At 39.7% G+C, this 21,182-nt stretch overlaps 1 protein-coding gene across 3 annotated transcripts in view; it reads right to left on the bottom strand.

The window, feature by feature from the left end:
* The window catches only part of MKLN1 (muskelin 1), a 303,397-nt gene that overhangs the window by 184,514 nt on the left and 97,701 nt on the right, over nucleotides 1–21,182 (bottom strand). The window lies entirely within an intron of this gene.

Genomic DNA, 21,182 nt, shown 5'->3' with positions numbered 1-21,182 from the left:
ATTTGTCTTTCTGTGTCTGACTTATTTTACTTAGCATAATACCCTATAGATCCATGCATGTTGTTGCAAATGGCAAGATTTCATTCTTTTGTTATGGCTAAGTAATATTCCAGTCATATACGTACCACATCTTCTTTATCCATTTGTCTATGGATGGGCACTTGGATTGTTGCTTTTATATTTTGGCTATTGTAAATAATGTATGAACAGAACCGATGTGGTTGTTTTTCCCCCTCAGCATCTGTTGAGATGTTCATGTGCGTTTTTTGACCTTTATTCTATTGATATAGTGTATTGCATTAATTGATTTTTGGCTGTAAAACCAACCTTGCCTCCCTGGGATAATTCCCATTTGGTCATTCTAGAGAGCCTACTCCTCTCTCAAAATTTTAAAAACTTTTAAAATATACATAATATAAAATTTGCCATCCTAAACATTTTAAATATACAGTTCAGTAGTGCTAAATACATTTTAAATATACAGTTCAGTAGTGTTAAATACATTTTAAATATACAGTTCAGTAGTGTATAATATTGAAAGTTTATACTCATTAAACAATAAATTCTCATTTCTCCCTTCCCTCATCCACTGGAAAGCACCATTCTGTCTCTACGACTTTGACTACTCTAGAGATTTCATATTAATGGAATCATGTTGTATTTGCTATTTTGTTACTGGTTTATTTCACTTAGCCTAATATCCTCAGATTCCATGTAATAGGATATAGTATATGTCAGAATATCCTTAATTTTAAAGGCTGAATAATATTCCATTGTATGTATATACCACATTTTGCTTACACATTCATCTGTCAATGGGTATTTGGGTTGCTTCCGTATTTTAACTATTGTGAAAATGCTATGAATACATGTATACAAATATCTCTTCAAGAGCCTACTTCCAATTATTTTGTGTATATATCTAGAAGAGAATTTGCTTCTTCATATGATAATTCTATTTTTTTTAAAGAACTGCCTTACTGTTTTCTCAGCTTCTATACCATTTTACATTCTCATCAACAAGGCACAAGAGTTCTAATTTCTCTATATCCTTGCCACACTTGTTTTCTGTTTTTTAGGTTGGTTTTTTTTTTTTTTTTTTTTTTTTTATAGCAACTATCTTACTGGGTATGAGCTAGTCTAATTATAGTTTGATTTGCAGCCCCCTAATGGTTAGGGATATTGAGCACCTTTGCTTGTCCTTATTAGTCATTTGCATATCTTTGGAGAATTGTCTATTCAAGTCCTTTGCTCATTTTAAATTGGTTTGCTTGTGTTTTTGTTGAGTTTTAGGAGTTCTTTATATATTCTGGATATTAATCCTTTACCAAACATATGATTTGAAAATATTTTCTCCTGTGTGTTGCCTTTTTACTCTGTATATAGTGTCTTGATATACAAAAATGTTTAATTTTCATTAAGTTTAATGTTTATTTTTCCTTTTGTTACCTATGCCTTTGGTGTCATATCCAAGAAAGCATTGCTAAATTCAGTGTTATGAAGTTTTTGTTCCATGTTTTTGTCCCTAAGAGTGTATAGTCATATTTATATGCTGCTATTTTTAATTTCTAGCATAACAGTTTTGCATCTGCATTCATAAAGCAATATTGTTCTGTACTTTTCTTGTGATGTTTGGTTTTGGTATAAGGATCATACTGATCTCAAAGAATGAATTGGGAAGTGTTCCTTCCTCTTCTATTTTTTGGAAGAGTTTGTGAAAAATTTCTATTAATTCTTTATATTGTGGTAAAATTAAACAGTGAAGTCATTGGACCTGGGCTTTGAACCAACTTCATTTTAAGTAACCAAAAATGATAAGTGTCTGGGTAAGATGAGACATAATTCTGGCTTAGAATTAGACTATGATCAGAAAATTCCAAGTTCCCACTCCCTTTTCTTTCACAAATTAAAACATTTAGTGAGGGAGGAGATAAGCCATTGTGACTTTATTTCCTTATCCAACAAGTATTTAGAAAACTGTGATTATAGACCAAGGCTCTGCCTGGAGTTCACAGATCCAAAACAGCAATAACTTTTAATGTACAGACAGCTACTTCCCAGATGCATGATGTCAGTCACAAGAGACAGCAGAGGGAAAAGGACCAGGGAAGATTTAGTGAAATAATTCCATCATAAACACAATCTACATTACATTCCCTATTTTGGACACCAGTAGTGAGACAAATACTTTTAACGCAATATACTATTCCTGGGAACTAGAGCTCAGAGTATGTTGCCTGGGTTACTTATGGTCACCCAGAAAACCAGAAAGAAAACTAAGAAGTAGTAGTTTGTCACCTAATTCCTGGCTTAGTGGTTTATTTTGATCAGTATCTTTTGGTATTCTGGTGCGTGGAATGCACAAGGGAGATGGTTCTCAGAGCCTCATTTGGTCTGGGGTAATCTATCAGTATCTTTATCTCCAATTCACCTCCAATGTAGTCTTCATATTGCACTTATTTTAAATCAGAAACCAAATTCTGGGTAGAAGTCCATAAAATACTGTTAGCAGTTTAAGAAAGGGTTTGCTGTTATTAAGATGATATTAGGGGACAATCTCCAGAACGGTAAGGAGCTCCAAAGACCCACGCTTCAGCAAAATAACCATACTGGTGAAAATTACTTTTAAGACAACCATTTGAAGTTCTTGTTCCACAAAGGGAGATAAAAGCCAAGAAGACCAAAGGCTACTTGCTGCCACTCAGTGGCCTGCTTATAAAGCAAAGCTATCACTCCAAGAGAAGTGGTTGTTTTCCCTGTCCCCAGTTTTAGAGCAGAATCTCAAGAGATATTGCCCAGGGGAAGAGGCAGGTGATAAGGAGAGTTCTGAAGCTCTCCACAAGAGAACAGACTTTATTTGGAACAGAGTTTGGGGAAGTCACGCTGAAGAGAGTTCTGGAAAACAATGGATATTTTGGTAATATGCAATTAAGAGGAAGCTGGTTGCAACAAGCTAGACTGTAGGCTAGCTAGTGTACCAGAGAGAACCATAAAAAAAGGACATCTAAGAAGAGCCCTCCCAGGGTCAGAATAAATCTCAAAGTCTGGCCTCAAAAACTACCTCTGGATCAAATTGTGGAGCAATTTATGCTCCAGAGCACTGTTGAAAACAATTGAGTGGTTAGTTAGCAACTAATGAAGCCTAACAGCTGGTGATTATACCAATAGAGACAGACAATGAAGGATAGAGACAGTGCAAGAGAGCTGTGCTAAAATCACTGTCATCCCAGGATGACTGTGCACACGACCAAGCATGCATATTCTAAGGATCAGCATTAGAGGTTTCAAGCTGCAGGGAAATTGAATTTATTAAAATAATATAGCTAAGTCACTAAACAAGCAAAAAAGCAAACTATAACAGTAAGTTTATAAGCTCAAAAATAAGCAATAAGGTTGAGGGAATCAATATCTAAAGTTGCTACATTACACTATCTAAAATTAGAGGCCTGGTGCACAGATTTATGCACCAGTGGTATCCCTTGGCCTGGACTATGGGGATTGGGCCAAGACTGTCTCTCTGATATCCCCCAAGGGGTCCTGGATGGGCAAGGGCAGTTCTTGGGTTATGGACATCAGAATCAGGCTCCCTTCTCCCTAGTTCCAGGTATAGCACCCAAGAATCACAGCTGCCAAATTACTGCAGCTCAGCAGCTCCTGCATTGAGCATTTTCTTCCTGGTGGTCAGTGCGTGTCATAGCTACCTGTCAGCTGGTCGAACAGTCAGCCAGTCGGCTGGTCGCTTAGGCTTTTATATATATAGATGTCCAGTATATAACAAAAAAATTATTATACCTGCAAAAAACAGGAAAGTGCATTGTGATTATACATGGGTGGAAAAAAGCAACCAACAGAAATTCTCTGTGAGAGGACCCAGATCCCCAACTTAGCAAAAACTTCAAAGCAGCTATTATAAATATGTTCAATGAACTAAAGAAAAATATGTGTAAAGAAGCAAAAGAAGCTCTGGCTGGATGGCTTAGTTTGTTGGAGCATCACTCCATACACCAAAAGGTTTCAGATTCAATTCCCAATCAGGGCACATACCTAGATTGTGGGTTCAATCCCCAGTCAGGGTGCGTGCAGGAGGCAGCAGATATTTCTAATTAATATTTCTAATCAGATATTTTTAATTAACCTACACATCCAAAAGTTCAACTAACCTCAACAGATAAAATATAAAGTGATCCACATTTAGACACATCCTAGAAAAAATGTTGAAAGAGAAAGTTAAAGAGAAAAATCTTGAAAACAGCAAGAAAAAAATAAAAAGCTAATTCCATACAACAGAACTCAAATAAGATTAGCATCTAACTTATCACCTAAAACAATGAGGGTCAGAAGACATTGAAATAGTATATTCAAAGTGCTGGGGGCAGGATGGGGAGAGAGAGACATCCTGTCAACTAAGAATCTTTTATCTAATAAAACTGTATCTCAAAAAACATAAGTAAAATAAAGACATTCCCAGATCAACAAAATCTGAGAGAATTCATTGCTAGCTGACCAAAGTTACAAGAAAAAAGGAGGTTCTTCAGGCTGAACATAAGTCAGAATAGTCAGTGATTGAAATCCACACACAAAGGTCAAAGATCACTGGTAAATGTAATTACATATTTTTAAAAAATATATCTTTATTATTTTATTTATTTAATATATTTTATTGAGTTTTTACAAAGAGGAAGAGAGAGGGATAGAAAGCCAGAAACATCAATCAGCTGCCTCTTGCACACCCCCTACTGGGGATGTGCCCTCAACCAAGGTACCCTTGACCGGAATTGAACCTGGGACCTTTCAGTCCGCAGGACGACGCTCTATCCACTGAGCCAAACCGGTTTCAGCTGTAATTACATATTATCAAAGACAATATATCAATGTACCAGCATATTTCTTCTTATTTACTTTCTAAAATAATCTAAAAAGCAATTTTATACAAGAATATATTTGACAATGATAGCACAAAGGAAGTGTGTGAGAACAAAGCTGAATTTGAGTAAGAAATTAGTTACAAGATAATAACTCAATTCCACAGGAACAAATGAAGAGAACCAGAAATGGTAAATAAGAAGGTTGATATTAACAAACTCTAAATGTAATTTACTTTTTTTCCTCAACTTCTTTAAAAGGTATAAAATTATATTAAATAGTTTGTAACAAAACTATAAACCAACTAGACCTAACAGGCATCTATCTACAATATAAAATACTCCAACCATCAACAGCAGAATACATATCTTCTCAGGTGAATATGGACTATTTTCCAGGTTAAGAAAGATCATAGGTTATAAAACATAAATTTAAAAGATCTGAAATTATGCAAAATATGTCTTTTGACCACAATGGAAAGAAATTAGAATCAATAAAAGAAGGAAATTTGATAATTTCACAAATATGTGGATATTCATTTATAAACTAAATAACCAATAGATCAAAAATTATAATGGAAATTAGAAAATAATTTAAGATTAAAATGGAAGCAAAACATAATAAAATTTTTGGAATGTATCAAAGCAGTTCTTACAGGGAAATTTATAGTTATAGATAACTTTATTTTAAAAAAGAGAAAAATTTCAAATTTTTCTTTAAAAAAATAACCTATCATTTTATCTCAAGAATCTAAGAAAAGAAGAGCAAACTAAATAAAGGAAATAGTAGATTATAGTGGAAATTGATGAAACAAAGAGTGAGAAAAACAATAGAGAAAATGAAAAAATCCAAAAGTTGATTCTTTAAAAAGATCAACAAAACTTATAGTAGGCCTTTAGCTAGACTGACCAAGAAAAAAAAGAGAGAAGTCTTAAAATACTAAAATCACACACACAAAAAGAAGGGAACTTACTACTGACTATATAAAAATAAAAAAGGTTAGACTTAGAAAAGGGGGAATACTTAAAAAAATAAAAGGAGGGGGAATACTATGAACAACTCAATGCCAGTAAATTATATAACTTAGATAATATGGACCAATTGTTTGAAAGACAAAGCCACCCGAACTGACTTAAGAGAAATAGAAGATCATAATAAACCTATAACAAATGAAATTATTGAGTTACAAATTTAAAACTTCCTACAAAGAAAAGCCTATTCTCAAGGTGACTTCACTGTTGAATTTACCAAAAAGTCTGAATTTTGGAACAAAGCTTGCCTCCAGTAGGATTTTTATGAGGACCTGTATCCCTCACTTAACTTTCACAGACTTCTTAATAAAGCATTGTCACAAGCCATTTGGAAACCTTGTATATAAAGGTTAATAAGTCTCATTAGTCATTAAAATCCCTCCAGAAATTAGGTTTAACAAATCCACCCACAGCACAAGATTCTTTGGCCAAAAACTCCAGGTTTGAATCAGAGCAACTGACCAAACTAAGATCAACACAGTTTGCTTATATGCAGAAGCCAAACCATCGTTCTGCCTGATAGGCAGAATTATCACAGCCTAATAAAGTTGTTTAAAACATTTTGGGCCCACCCTAATGGAAGTTATTGCCTAATGGTTATGGTTTTTGTTTTGAATGGTAAGTAAAGTTTTAGATAGAGTTATGATATTTGCATAAGATTACGAAGAGACTTTAATGCCTCTAACGTACACATTTTAAAATGGTCAAAACAATAAACTTTATTATATGTACTAGAAACCTGATGGATGAAATTCCTGCAAGGGGATCGGCCCTCGCAGTTGCGGTGGCTTGCAGCCCTGGCTTTGTCCAAAAAGTCATCTGGAAGGTCATTCAACTGTCCAGCTAATTAACATATTATACTTTTATTATTATAGACTAGAGGCCCAGTGCATGAAATTCATGCTTGGCAGGGGGGCCCTCAGCCCAACCTGCACCCTATCTAATCTGGGACCTCTCAGGGGATGTCCAACTGCCAGTTTAGGCCCAAATCCTGAGGGGTCTAAACCGGCATTTGGACATCCCTCTCACAATCTGGGATTGCTGGCTCCTAACTGCTCACCTGCCTGTCTACCTGATCACCCCCAAATGCCCCCCCCACCAGCCTGGTAGCCTTTTACTGCCCCCCCATGCCAACCTGATCATCCCCAACTGCTCCCCCTTCCAGTCTAGATGCCCTCTTCTGCCCACCCACCCCCCTTGCAGGCCTGGTTGCCCCATGCAGTCTGCTGTTCAGTCATTTGGTTGTCCCTCACTAACCTCCTACCAGCCTTGTCGCCCCATGAAGCCTGTATGTGGTTATTTGTCTGGTTGTTTCACTCAAAATGGCTCCTGGCTTTTTATATATTAGGATATTTGTTGTTTTCTTAATCCTTTCCAAGGATATTTTTCCTATGATTTTTTTTTTTTTTAAACAGAGAATGGAATGGAGGGATGGAGGAATGGAGGGAGGAAAGAGGGGAGGGAAAGAAAGAGAAAGACAGATCTGTGAGAGAGACATATCAATTGGTTGCCTCCCACAAGTGTCCTGACCAGGGGCAGGGATCAAACCTGCAACCTTAGGTAGGTGCCCCAGGAATCAATCCCATGACCTTTTGATGTGCTGGATGACACTCTAACTACTGAACACCCTGTGTTGTTATGTGTATTTTCACACACACACACACACACACACACACACACACACCCACACACGGCCCCACTGCTGCTTACTCTCTGTCCAGAATGTTCCTCAATTAACAATACCATCTAATCTAGGACTTTGCCAGCACCCGAGTTTCTCAAAGAGCTCCCAAGATTTTCTGAGTATTACTGCTATCAGCATGGCAAATAAAAAATATCTATAATAAGCCGAAACCAGTTTGTCTCAGTGGATAGAGCATCACCCTGTGGACTGAAAGGTCCCAGGTTCGATTCCAGTCAAAGGCACATACCTTGGTTGTGGGCACAACCCCACTAGGATGTGTGCAGGAGGCAGCTGATCAATGTTTCTCTCTCCTTGATGTTTCTACCTCTCTATCCCTCTCCCTTTCTCTCTGTAAAAAATCAATAAAATATATTTTTAAAAATATCTATAATAATAAAAGCATAATATGCTAATTAGACTGGGCATGCTTCCAGATGTCCTTCCTTCCAGACAAAGCTGCAGTGGGCAAGGGGCCGAGGCAGAGGTAGAAGAGGACCCTGGCCACCAAGGCAGGGGCCAAGACCCTTGCACAAATTTTGTGGATCAGGCCTCTAATATATATATATAAATTCCTATGTCTCTGATTGTTTCTCCAGAAACTTGACAATGATACGTAGCTACTTAGAGTCCAGGGATGCAGAAAGGCTTAAGATGGGTGTATAACATTTGGAGGTAGTCTGAGTTGGCATCCACTTCCCTATGCTCTCATTAAGTGGTACCTGAAATAACCAGCAAGATCATTAAGTGCCTTACTCTAATCCCTCTAGATTGTTAGATTTAATTTAGAATTAGGATGATATAACCCCAATTAACTGCTGCTAGTTTGGAATATCTTTTTCTGATTGACTATATCTTTTTCCTGTTTATCAGTTAGCCCGCCACCGTCTTCTGACCCCAGGCTCTGCAATGGATCAGCCCTCCTACTCACTCCCCCTTTCGTAAGCCACATCTCCATGGAAACTGCTTGTCAGACCCTGCGTGGCTGCAGGTTCTGAGGCCTTCTCATCTGCATCATCAGTCCTGCACAGATTCAGTCTTAATCAGCCAGGCTTCTTAGTAGGAGCCTGTTAGGAACTCCATCCTCTCATCTGGTGGGGTCTGGAATTGTCTTTAGGGCTCCTTTAGAATACACCTGGAGAGTCCCTAATGCCACTGAGCTGCCCTGAGCTTCAAGCCAATAGCAGGATCACTGGCTCTGTTACTGCTCAGGCCCAAGTTATTTCCTCCTTCAATGATTGCAAGACCCTCTTACTTCAGTGCTCACTTTCTTAGTATCCAATCTCCCCATTACAATCAGTGAGAAAATTTCCTTGAAAAGCATATCTGACATGTCCTTCCCCCACAGAGAGTCAGTTAGTGGTTCCCTGTGGCCCTAGGACAGAGTTCAGACGCTCTTGCATGACACGTACGTTGTATCTTTATAATCTGACCCCTGCTCATCTCTCTAGGAGTATCTCTTGCACCTTCTGCTGTATAGTCTGATCTCAGCCACACCAAACCTCATTCCTTCTCCAATGAGCCACCTGTTTTCTCTTCTCCCTGACTTTGCATTGCTTCCGCTTCTACCTGGAGTGTCCTGCCTCCTCCCCCTCTGTATAAATCTTTCACTGATTCTTGGGGGAAACATCCCTGCCTCTTGAATCCTAAGTCCCTCTTCTAAGTACTCCTAGAGCTCCTTTGTTTACCCCCTTTCTGCTGAACTGTCAACTTCCAAAGGGCAAAGTGTGCCACCTCCAGCTCAGTGCCTAGCATATTCACTCAAATGTCTGTTAGACAAGTGAAAGAATGAAGAATAAGCTTCTGAAATAAAAATGTCACTGCATGTTGATTATAAGTATATCCTTTCTCAGTCTTTCATTGTTGGGCACCAGTCATGCCCAGACTGGATCATCTCCGAGTCTGCTACACTGCCAGGACATTGCGACATGGAATGCTGGCCACTATCCCTGGGGACACATTTACAAACAGGACAGTTACCCCAGCTGAGCTCTGCTAGTCCTGGTTGCTTCCTTTTTGTTAGTTGCTGGGGAGGTCCCTCCTGGCCTCATGGCTAAACCCATGGGACTTCAATCAGCAGCTGGAGAGTCATACCTAAGAGCTGAGATAGTGGGTCAGCCGTCCTCTCATTATTCAGGGAAGATTCCTTTCTCACTGGTTATGCAACTTCACTCAGGCTGTTTTTCTTAGTGGACTCCAAGATTTGGAACCATGGTAAGAGGAGAACATGGCAGATAATCTCAAGAGTAGATAATGTCTATCATGTTCCTTCAGGAGGGTCTAGGGTGTTTTGTTTTTTTGTTTTTTTCTTTTTTTTTTTTGCAGGTGGAAGGGAAGTAGTAAGGGACATATGTTTGTAGATAAAAAAGTAAACCAAAGGGAAGGTATAAGGATCTTTTCCCCAGAGATTTCAATGGAGAACCTGGGAAAGAAGCCAGGAGAAGAAAGACTTCTCGCGGAGATAGGTGCTCACCCCTGTGGGTACTTCAAGTTGATGCACCTTCAGCTTTCGACCTTCAGCCCTGTTCCAGTCACTTTTTCCTAAACCAACACAGCTCTCATCTTCCAGAAATGAGAAACCAACCAACTTTCTGCATGGACCTGGATAAGATGAAAAAAGAATAAGTTTTGCCTCAAATTCAGTTCCCTTGTACCAGAGTAAGACCTATACAGACATGGAAGAGCAAGGACTCTAGTAGAGAAAGCAGCAAAGCAAGGGCACAATCTCACTTTCTCCCCTGCAGTAAGAAAGCAAAAGATCCATTAGATGAGAAAATGTATATGAAAGCACTTAGCGCTATGCTTGGCAAATGAATGGGATTCAATAGAATTGACTCTTTTTTTTTTTTTTTTTTTTTTAATCTATGCTCAGTGTAGGAACACATAGGGCAGTTTTGTATAAAGGAAGAATAGTGGAGGAATAGTATCTACCTGAATGACAATTAAATTTTTGCTACTAGATTTTCTTTCCTTTGACTCCTTAAAAAAAGAAAACAAAGGCAAAACACATTGTTTACAGAACTTTCTATTTTACTATTATGGTTGAATATCCTATATAAAACAAAGGCTAATATGCAAATTGTTCCCTCTACTGGGAGTTCAACCAGGGGGCAGGGCCGGCTGACCAACCGCCTATGGCCTCTCCCCCCAGCCAGCCTCGCTCCCTTGTCTGCCTCTCGCACACCCCCATTGGGGAAGGCTGGCTGGATCCCACCCATGCACAAATTCATGCACCAGGCCTCTAGTAATATATAACTTTTAACAGGCAGCAGTGGAGAGAACTTAAAGGCATTAAACATATAGCTAAGGAAGAAAGTATAAATTTCTATTTCTCAAAACTAGACAAACCTATCAGTCTAAACTGGAATACTATTACTCATAATGTCTACCATATAAATCAATAATTTTAACAATTATAAAGTTCTAGTAGAGATGATATAGCAAATATAGAAATAGCCCAGCCAGTGTGGCTTGGGAGGTCCTGGTTCGATTCTCAGTCAGGGCACAAGGGTTGTGGGCTTGAAACCCAGTAGGGAGCATGTAGGAGGCAGCCAATCAATGTTTCTTTTCATTGACGTTTCTATCTCTCTCTCCCTATCCCTTCCTCTCTGAAATCAATAAAAAAAAGTTTTTTTAAAGTAGAAACCAAGGAACCACCAGGTCATTTGCCTCAGTGTTGAGGAGATTATTTATTTATATATTTATTTATTTTGTTAATCCTCATCCAAAGATATTTTTTCCATTGACTTTTAGAGAGAGTGGAAGAGAGAGAAAGAAAGAGAGAGAGGAACATTGATGTGAGAGATACACATCAATAGGTTGCCTCCCACATAGGCCCTATCTGGGGTGTAGGATGAACCTGCAATCCAGGTAGGTACCGTATTTTTCGGACCATAAGACGCACTTTTTTCCCCCCAGAAGTGGGGTGAAAAAGTCCCTGCGTCTTATGGTCCAAATATAGCCTACACATATACTTTAAAAAAAAAAGTTTTTTTACTTGCCCGGCTCTGTGTGGTCTCTGTGTGCTTGCCCGGCTCTAAAATGGTTCTAAATGCTGCTGTTTACTTTACAGGGTTGATTACATGTGTTTATGACTGTGATGTTGGGTTTTAATACACATAAAATATTTTAGGACACTATTTGTTTCAGAATCTTTTTTTCTTCATTTCCCTTCTCTAAAAACTGGTGCGTCTTATGGTCCGGAGCGTCTTATGGTCCGAAAAATACGGTATTTGCCCTTGACTGGGAATTGAACTTGGGACCCTTTGGTGCATTGGCCGATGCTCTAACCACTGAGTAATATCGGCCAGGGCATGAGGAATTTTTTTTACCTGGACATGTTAGGAGTGATAGGAGATTCATCTGGTAAAAGGGTAGTTGAGGGGGCAAAAGGAATATAGAAATCATAAGCACTTTTATGCATACAACTCTACTTTATGTATGTTAATACTACCAAACCTAGACCAGCACTCAAAGTTCTTAAAACAAAATGGGTACTTGTTAACACCAGTGAGCGGTGTCCCACTCTAGAGTCAATAACACTATCAGGTTAATATAAGCTCTGAAAACAAAGTACTCATGTCCTATATTTGCTGAGCACTGTCCCACGTATACTTTCTTTTTATGCTCAACAGTCCTCTGAGATATGTAGTCTTTACAGCTTCCATTTACTGAAAAGGAAGCAATCATAAGTAAAGGGGCTTACTCAGATTAGCAAGAAAATTGATGTTTAGAATAAAATTCCTAAGTCCAAAATTCACAGACAAAAGTAAAAGACTAAAAAGAATCTTTATTGGGGAAAAACATTTCCCTTAGTATTTAATAAAGCATTATTATAACTCGGAAAGTAAAATACAAAGACTCTCAAGAGAAAAATTGGTGAAGGATACGAACTAACAACAAAAGGAGCAATCAAAAAAAGACTCTGTGTAAAATGTGATTTCAGCGCGCTCTGGTGAAATGGCCTAGATTGGACTTCACAGCCAGGTTGAAGATAAATGGGCCTTTTCCCTTGACCTAATCCCAAACCTGAATCTTGCAATTTTAACACCCTCCACAGGGAGTGAAGACTTGAGAAAGCCAAGAGCATTGGGAAGAATAGGTCAGCATTGTCTGAGCTTCGTGGATAAAATATCAGCAGCTGAGGCGGAGGAATGCATAGGGCAGTATCACAGAGCCTGTGGGTCCCCGGATGTTCCCCTGGGACAGAGTCGAGCTTTGTCTGACTCTGTGCAGAGCCCCTGCAGTCTTGCTACGTTTGCCAAGGGTGGTTCATGGCAGCACTGAGGACATCCCCAGGGAGCTTAGAAAAATGTAGAACCTCAAGCCCCCACTCCAGGCCTTTGGAACCAGAATCTGCATTTGAGCAAGCGTCCAGGTGATACGCAAGCACCATGGAGCTTGGGGCACACTGCCCTGGGGGCCTGGCTCTGGGGTTGCTCATTGTAAGTGCTGGGTGAATGGCTGCTGATTGAAAGACAGGATGATCTCTGAGGTCCCTTTCAAAGAAACTCATCTGACTTGCTGCAAACTAGTCACTATCCAGCCCAGCCGAGATTAATGAATTAATAACAGTGCTTTGGTATTGATATTTTCCACAGTGAATTTAGTTTCTTATTAGCATCATTTCACCAGGCTTCTCTCTATGCCCAGGAGGCACCAACGAGGCATAAATCCATTTCTTTGATTGTCCTTTCTGGTCCACCTCTCACAAAAGGGCAAGCATTGGGAATGTAAAAGAAAATGAACAGAAATGAGAATAACAAATCTGAAAAGGCTGGAAAAAGGAGTGCTCACCAGTGGAAGGATATTGCCCTTCTCTAGCCTTTCCACAGAGAGCGGGTCTGTGAGCTTTCGCCTTGGACCATGCAGGTGTGTGCAGCGTGGAGCGGGGAGAGAGGGGGAGGGGGAGGGGGAAGAAGAGACAAGGAAGAGAAAAAAGGGACCGAGAATTAAGGACCCTTTTGATGTCCTATAAGCTGACACAGGCAGACATACCAAATTTGGCCATTAAAATGCTTCTGAAGTAACTGTGTGCACCGCCATCACCACTGTCATTATCGTCATCATCATTTTAATTCTATTTGCTCTTTACTGACCAGACCATCTTAGTAAGGACCCAGCCCCAGCTTTAAGGTTTAGGCCTCGGATCTTAGGCTGCCAGGAAAAAAACTAGTTACAAGAAGGGAGACAAAAGGGACCCGGAGGATTGAGAGGCTTTCTGAGTTCCACTAATGAGTGAGGTGACTCACGGCTGACTCAGACAAAGGAAGAGAAGCCTGGGAGAGGGGAGGCGGTGGGGGGCAGACCTCAAAGGAGCCGTGCTGAAATGTACCAATACGAGCTAGGAGTCCAGGGACGCGGTGTTATTTAGAGAACTGCCTCCAGCTCACGCGTTGGAGGGAGGAGGGGATCCTGAAAACACAGGGAGAAAATTGTATTTGAGGCCAGAAACTGAGTTGTGAATCTACTATGCTGTCACAAATGTGTAACATTCTCTGGCGACATTGCCCTGATCCTTGGCAAATCTCCGAATGCTAACTCAATGGGAATCCATTGTCATCAGGTCCCCGGAGAGGAGAGGTAGGCAAATCAGGCACCACCCTTTATTTTTTTTCTAACAATCTCAATTAGAAAAATGAGCCTCTTTTGATTTTAGTATTTTATATTTGCAGAACAGTGTGGTCCAACTTGTGCTTATAGATACACTGTTAAAACGTTTGAATATATGACTGAGGCATCTTCTCTCGGACTAACGGCTAATTGAAGTTTTGAGTTTGAAGATTGCAGGGTCATACAATTGTTACGAAGGCTGGTAACGGCATTGTCCTACAAGGACTGCAGTGGGAATGATAGGACTGCTCCATCACACACTGTACCTAAGCCCGCTGAAGAGCATGCATTTGTGAGATGGCCGGGTGTCCGTATAGGCTACCTGTGGGAAACAGCTTTATTCTGTGTACTGCATAACCTACACGGAGATCAAACTCAGGACCTCAGCCTCATTAAGACAATGAGAACCAACTGAGCTATCTAAAAATAATTTCAGTTGATTACATATTTATTTGTAACTTGATGACTATCATTACAAATTACTCACCAGAATGACAGGCACGGAGGCGGTGGAAAGACAGAGGTTCTTTGGCAGCTTATCCACCTGTGAACTTTCCCTGAGATGAAAAATAATTTGCTTCAACGTTGCCTGCCCCCAACAGACGGCAATAGCAGTCGGACAGTTTTTTTTTTTTTAGTCTTGGCCAGTAGGTTTTATATTACGAGCAGGTTTGCTATATTTAATTTAGGGTGTTTTGCAGCATAATTAACCCCAGTATGTCTGATCACTGCAAAAGCAATGAGAATGTTGAACGTGCTATTGAGAAGAGGCTTATGATTAGGATGCAAATAAAAGAGATTCACAAGTTGAATGTGGAAAAAAAAAAAAAAATCACCAGTGCTGCATGTGGGTAAGAAATGGATGATTAGACAAGAAGGGTGATCCTGAAAGACAAAGAGATATTCAAAACACGTGAAAAAAGGCTGGCTGAGTCTATGCAATGAACGGCAATCAGCAAGAAATAAGGAAAAGTAATCTTAAGAAATGGCAGTAATTTGGAGTGTGTGATTAGAAAAATGGCATCGATTTTGAACACCTATAAGCCTATAATCCAAACATTAATTGAGGGAAGGGCTAAAAATATGTTCAAGCCTTTAAAAGCCTGGTGTAGTAAAAGCTCTCATTCTAAAACCTTTGCTGAACCACAATGATAGTTCCATGCATTCAAAGTCTGTTGGATCTATGCAACATTAAATCCCCTATGGGAGCTGCTGAGGGTTCTTTATGGGACCTGGCAAAGCCCACCAAGGACTGCCCTGACCAATTTTCTATTTTTGACGAAGCAGCCTAGTAGAATGGATATCGGCAAGGAGGTGAGAATGCTATCTAGTTTTAAAACTTTCAAAGACTATCAAACCCTTTTTTGGTGGAAATGTGTCTTTCTAAACTTAAGTCAATCTTAGCCAGCTTTGTCTACTAAGTTTTCAGACCGTAAGATGTATAAGTATATATATACATTTCTCTATATTTTCTTTGAATCATGCTTTTTTATTTAACACTAAATGCCCGATACACAAAGATTCATGCAAGAATGGGCCTTCCTTACCCTGGCTGCCAGCACCACCTTCGCTCTGGCCAGAGTCGCCTTTTGCCCTCTGTCCCAGAGCCACCTTTCTGCCTTCCCATGCTGCCCAGAGGCCCAGAGTGGCTAGGGCGGTGCAGAACGCTGAGTATGCAAACTAACCCGCCATCCTTGTTGGGTTAGTGTGCATACTCACTCTTGATTGGCTGGTGGGTGTCGAAAAGGTATGGTCAATTAGCACATTACTCTTTTATTAGGTAGATTGAGTAGTGGAATTTTCCTTTAACTTTTGCACGGTATTTTAATGGTAACTTGGTATTCCACTTCTTTACTATGTTGTGTGATCCACCTTTTGCTGAATTCTTAAAAATGTTAATATTCATATTATTTAACATAAATTGATATTTTTTTGATATTTCATTAGGATAAATTGGAATGAAGTTGCTAGAACATGTTTAAAGTTTTAATATATTTCCAAATTTTCCTTCAGAAAGGTATTGCCAATTGAAATCCCTTCCCTCCCAGAAAAATATCAATGTTCCTATTTTTATATACCTTTGTTAATACTAGATACTATGATTCTTTTACCATGTTCATTTTTAGGAGAAATAATATTTTTAATGTTTATTTGGTTGTTATAGAGATCTCTTTCTGTGATTTCTTTTTGAGCGAGAGAGAAAAAAAAGAGAGAGAGAGAAACAGCAATTTGTTGTTCCACTTATTTATGCATTTATTGGTTGATTCTTATATGTGCCCTGACAGGGGATAGAACCCTTGGCGTATCAGGATGATGCTCTTACCCAACTGGATGAGCTACCCAGCCAGGGAAATTCCTATGATTTTTTAATCTATAACTTTTGCCAATTTTTATGTTGGAGTATTTTCCTTTTACTTATTTACTAGAGGCCCTGTGCACAAAATTCATGCACAGGGGGGTGTGTCCCTCAGCCTACCCTGCACCTCTCCAATCTGGGTTGAGGGATGTCCAACTGCCAGTTTAGGGATGTCCTAAACTGGTAGTCGGACACCCCTCTCACAATCAAGGACTGCTGGCTCCCAACTGCTCGCCTGCCTGCCTTCCTGATTGCCCCTAACTGCTTCTGCCTGCCAGCCTGACCATCCCCTAAACCACATGTGTCAAACACAAGGCCCGCGGGCCAAATCCGTCCCGCCAGGCCTTGCAATGTGGCCCGCACCGCGCTGTCATCACTGCACTCTGCTGCGTTTCCATCACAATGACAGTTTATGACTGTTCAGTAAACCATTCGGCCCACGATTTAGGCTGGATTTTAGATTTTGGCCCCTTCTCTGATTGAGTTCGACACCCCTACCCTAAACACTCCCGTGCAAGCCTAATTGATGCCTATCTGCTCCCCTGACAGCCTGTTTGCCCCTACTGCCCTCCCTGCAGGCCTAGTAACCCCTTACTGCCCTCCCCTGTAGGTGTGGTACTCTAACCTGCCCTCTGCAGGCCCCATAGCCTCCATCTTTCCTCCTCTGACAGCCTGGTCACCCCTAACTGCCCTCCCTTGCAGGCCTGGTCCCTCCCAACTGCCCTCCCCTGCTGGTCATTTTGTGGTGACCATCTTGTGTTCACATGGAGGCAGCCATCTTTGATCACATGGGGGGAAGCCATCTTGTGTATTGGAGTGATGATCAATTTGCACATTACTCTTTTATTAGATTGGATTTGTAATGGCTCTTTATATATTAAGGACAGTCCTCCTTCCCCCAATTTTACATTAGCCTTTTAACTTTATTTATAGTGGCCACTATTGTTTTTCATCTCTAAAGATAATATAAGTCCCAATTAATTCACATGGTTGATGAGAAAACCAAATAAGAAAAAAATTATGAAAATGCAATAAAACATAAAGGATTTTTATCACATACTGCCAATGTTGATACTACTCAAAAATGAAGAGGGTTGGTCCACATGAATTGTTGACAATTAAACTCCTATTCTTGACCCTGACAGTATCTTACAAAACAAGAAATTAATTTAAACCTTTTGTATCATAGTTATTAAGAGTATTATGAAAATAAACAAAAATGTAGAATATAAAAGCACTCTGAGACGTTCAGATATATCCACATAAAACCAAGCATCATTATTCTTTTACTTTATTTTGAAAAATCTAATTAATTCAGTATGGACACATTAGATCAAGAAAGGCATGATATTTATCACTACTGTTACCTAAAGCTCATAAGTTATGCCTTGTTCACCTTCCCAAATAGTCCTTTTCTCAAGCTTCCCATTACTTGAAAACAAAAAGAGATCAGTCGGTGAAAAAGTCTTCCTCAATAGAAATATTTTTAAAAACTACATAGTTTTATATAATTAATTACATAAACAATATTTAGAGGCATACATGGAGAAGTCTTGCTCCCAGTGATGTCTCCATCCTCTCTCTTTCTCCCACCCTAGTCCCTATGATTTCTTGTGTATTCTTTCAGTGTTTCTTTATATGTATACAAGCAAATACAAATACATATTATTGTTATTATTACTCTTTTCATTCACAAAAGTGGCATACTATATACATTGTTCTCTATCTTGTTTTTTTTTTTTTTTTAACTTAACTATATATTGACTAGGAGACCTTCAACAGAAAGACATTTAATGAAAACCTAAAACATGATGATATTGGCATTAATCAAGAAAAATTTTAAATTTCTATCTTAGTTTTGTCACCATAATTATAGAAGCTCAGAGTTGGACACTGTGTTAAAAGACTCACTAGTCAGTCATAAAACCCATTTCCTCTTTTTCCTGGACACAGGACTGCATTTTAAAGCCTCTCTTGCGCCAAAATCAGTTTGGCTCAGTGGTAGAGCATCAGTCTGCGGACTGAAGGGTCCCAGGTTTGATTCCAGTCAGGGGCATGTACGTTGGTTGCGGGCACATCCCTGGTAGGGGGTGTGCAAGAGGCAGCTGGTCGATGTTTCTCTCTCATCGATGTTTCTAGCTCTCTATCTCTCTCCCTTCCTCTCTGTAAAAAAATAATAAATAAATAAATAAATAAATAAATAAATAAATAAAGCCTCTCTTGCAGTTAGATGTGGCCTCGTGACTGAATTCCACTGGACAAAATATGAGCAGAGTTTATGTGCGTCACTTCTAAGTCCATCCCATAAAAATCTCCCCATGCAATCTTCACATTCTTTCCCTGTCAGCAGGATGTCAGTGCCTAGAGCAACCTCATAAGCCACATATTGAAGATGGCACAATTACAAGATGGAAGAGCCTGGTTCCTTCAACTACCATGAGAGCCACCCACAACCAGGGACACCCATTTTAGATATTATCTGAGTGAGAAATAAATTTCCCATCATCTGAGCCACAGCACAGTTTTAGGTTTGATATACAGATTTAACACAGCAGCTACTATTGCCTTCATTAACACAGACAATAACCTTAAAGTCCCCCAAGACTGGTATATGGCAGGTATTTGGATAACTGAATCAATGTGTTTGGATAAATTAATACTTAAACACCTTTGAAGATAAATAATTAATTCACTACCCCATTGGTAGTTCAATCCATTTCAATCAGCTTGAATTATTGAAAAATTACTTAGATGGAGCTAAAACCCATCACCCTTAACTTGTACCAATGTGGCTGCCCTTCTCAGTCACACAAAATAAGTCTAATCTTTCTTCAAAATAGACTTTCACTTATTTGACAATACCTCATCCCATTCCGCCATGGTCTCCAAGCTAAATAGTCTAATGTTTTTCATTGTTCTTTTTAGGTTATAGTTACTAAAACTCTTACCATCATCTTTACCCTCCTGTGGGCCATTTGAGTTTGTTATTGTTCCCTGTTCAGTGGGTCTCTTGGTAACACTGACCAGCCATGAGGGTACCATTGCCCCGCTTAGTCAGGATTCCATACTTCAATTAACACAGCTTATAACAGTCTCTGAGGTGGTCATGTCACCTGGTAACTTGTTTCAAGCTTGTGGTCAACCTTTCTACCTCTTTCCTCTCCTCTGCCTGGCCCCCACCACACACACTAATTGGTTATATTGTGTGACCTTTACAAACGTCTTCTCTGAGACTCATTTCTCATATGAAAAATGAGGTGGTTGGACCAGGTAATCTCTGAGTTGTTTTCCCCCCGTTCTAATATTCTTTGAGCTTAAAACAGGAAGTTCTGGGAGAGCTCACGTTGTACTATTACGCAGAACCTTTCACCCATCGCAATTGGAGGGTGTAATTCTGCCTGGAAACATTAAGCTCATCAGACAACTTGAAAGTACTCCGCAGATAATTTTTCTCAGCTGTATTAAGCTTATATTCACAGATATCTGGATGGACTACAGATGAACTATAATGATCAGGAAGGAAAAAATAGGCCCAGGCAGAAAAGCAAAACGAAACAGTGGGAGCATGCAAATCAGGGTGTGCTTTTATCTGAAGGAATACTTCATCACTTTTTTAACCCACAGGAGAGTGACCATGAAAAAGGAGTTTGACCATAGAGCCTGGTTTATGGTCAATTTTTCATTTCACTTCATACACTAAAAATCCCTCAGCCAAGGGGCAAATAAATGCATTTGATGAAGTGGCAAATTAAACCATGTCTCCATACCCCTTTGTCCTTGGTAAATTTGTTAAAACAGACATTTTACGTGATATTAGCTGAATTTCTCCTGGTATTTCTGCCTGTCAGTTCTCCATCTCTGCCTATGAGCCCAGATCTACTTCCCACCTTACACTGAGATTCTACACATTATTATTTGACCTCTTTTGAAAAACTCATTGCCAGCTTCATAACCTGATCTGGGCACTCTCCCCATCGGGGCCTGCATTTCCTGTGGATGATGCATTGGTTTCCTAGGTAACAGAATAGACCTGTTAGCTTGTGGTTTCTGACTCATTCACTGCAATGGACGTCACAAAAATCACGGCTGAACAAGTGGATGCTGATAAAAAGCATGTGTTTAAGGGAGCAGCAGGGCGCTAATGGTTAAAACCATCTCATTGTACCAGCTCTCTCTCCCACTAAGCAAGCCAACAGGCTGACACAAATATCAGATGAGGAAAAGCAAGCAACAGATTTGAAACCTCTCTGAATTACCAGTCATATAGAAGTGCACAGTGGAGTCCTATTTACAGCCCCCATATTTTGTTCCTTTCCCTGTTTAGAATTTTCTTTTCCCCCTGGAACGTGAAAGTACCAGGATTGTCTAATGAAATGTCAGATGAAGACGGAAAAGGGAGGTGGATAACCTCACCACAAGCTTATTTGCTAAGGTGACGCCTCTTTTTGATCTTTCACATTTTTCCCTGAGAGAGTACTGGCCAATGACCACAGCCCAAGATGAAAAATACAGTCTGTCCGGCACTTAATCATCAGAAAAGCTGGATTTCATGAAGCCTAGAGATAAAGACACACGCCCCTCCCTCCTCTCACACATACACATATACACACACGGGAAGGAGGGAGAGGGAGAGAGAGAG

Source organism: Pipistrellus kuhlii, unplaced genomic scaffold (assembly GCF_014108245.1).
Source record: "Pipistrellus kuhlii isolate mPipKuh1 unplaced genomic scaffold, mPipKuh1.p scaffold_m20_p_10, whole genome shotgun sequence".
In the NCBI taxonomy this organism is placed as follows: Eukaryota; Metazoa; Chordata; class Mammalia; order Chiroptera; family Vespertilionidae; genus Pipistrellus; species Pipistrellus kuhlii.
The sequence above is the reverse complement of the archived record's forward strand: the minus strand, read 5'-3'. Positions and strand labels throughout refer to the sequence as shown.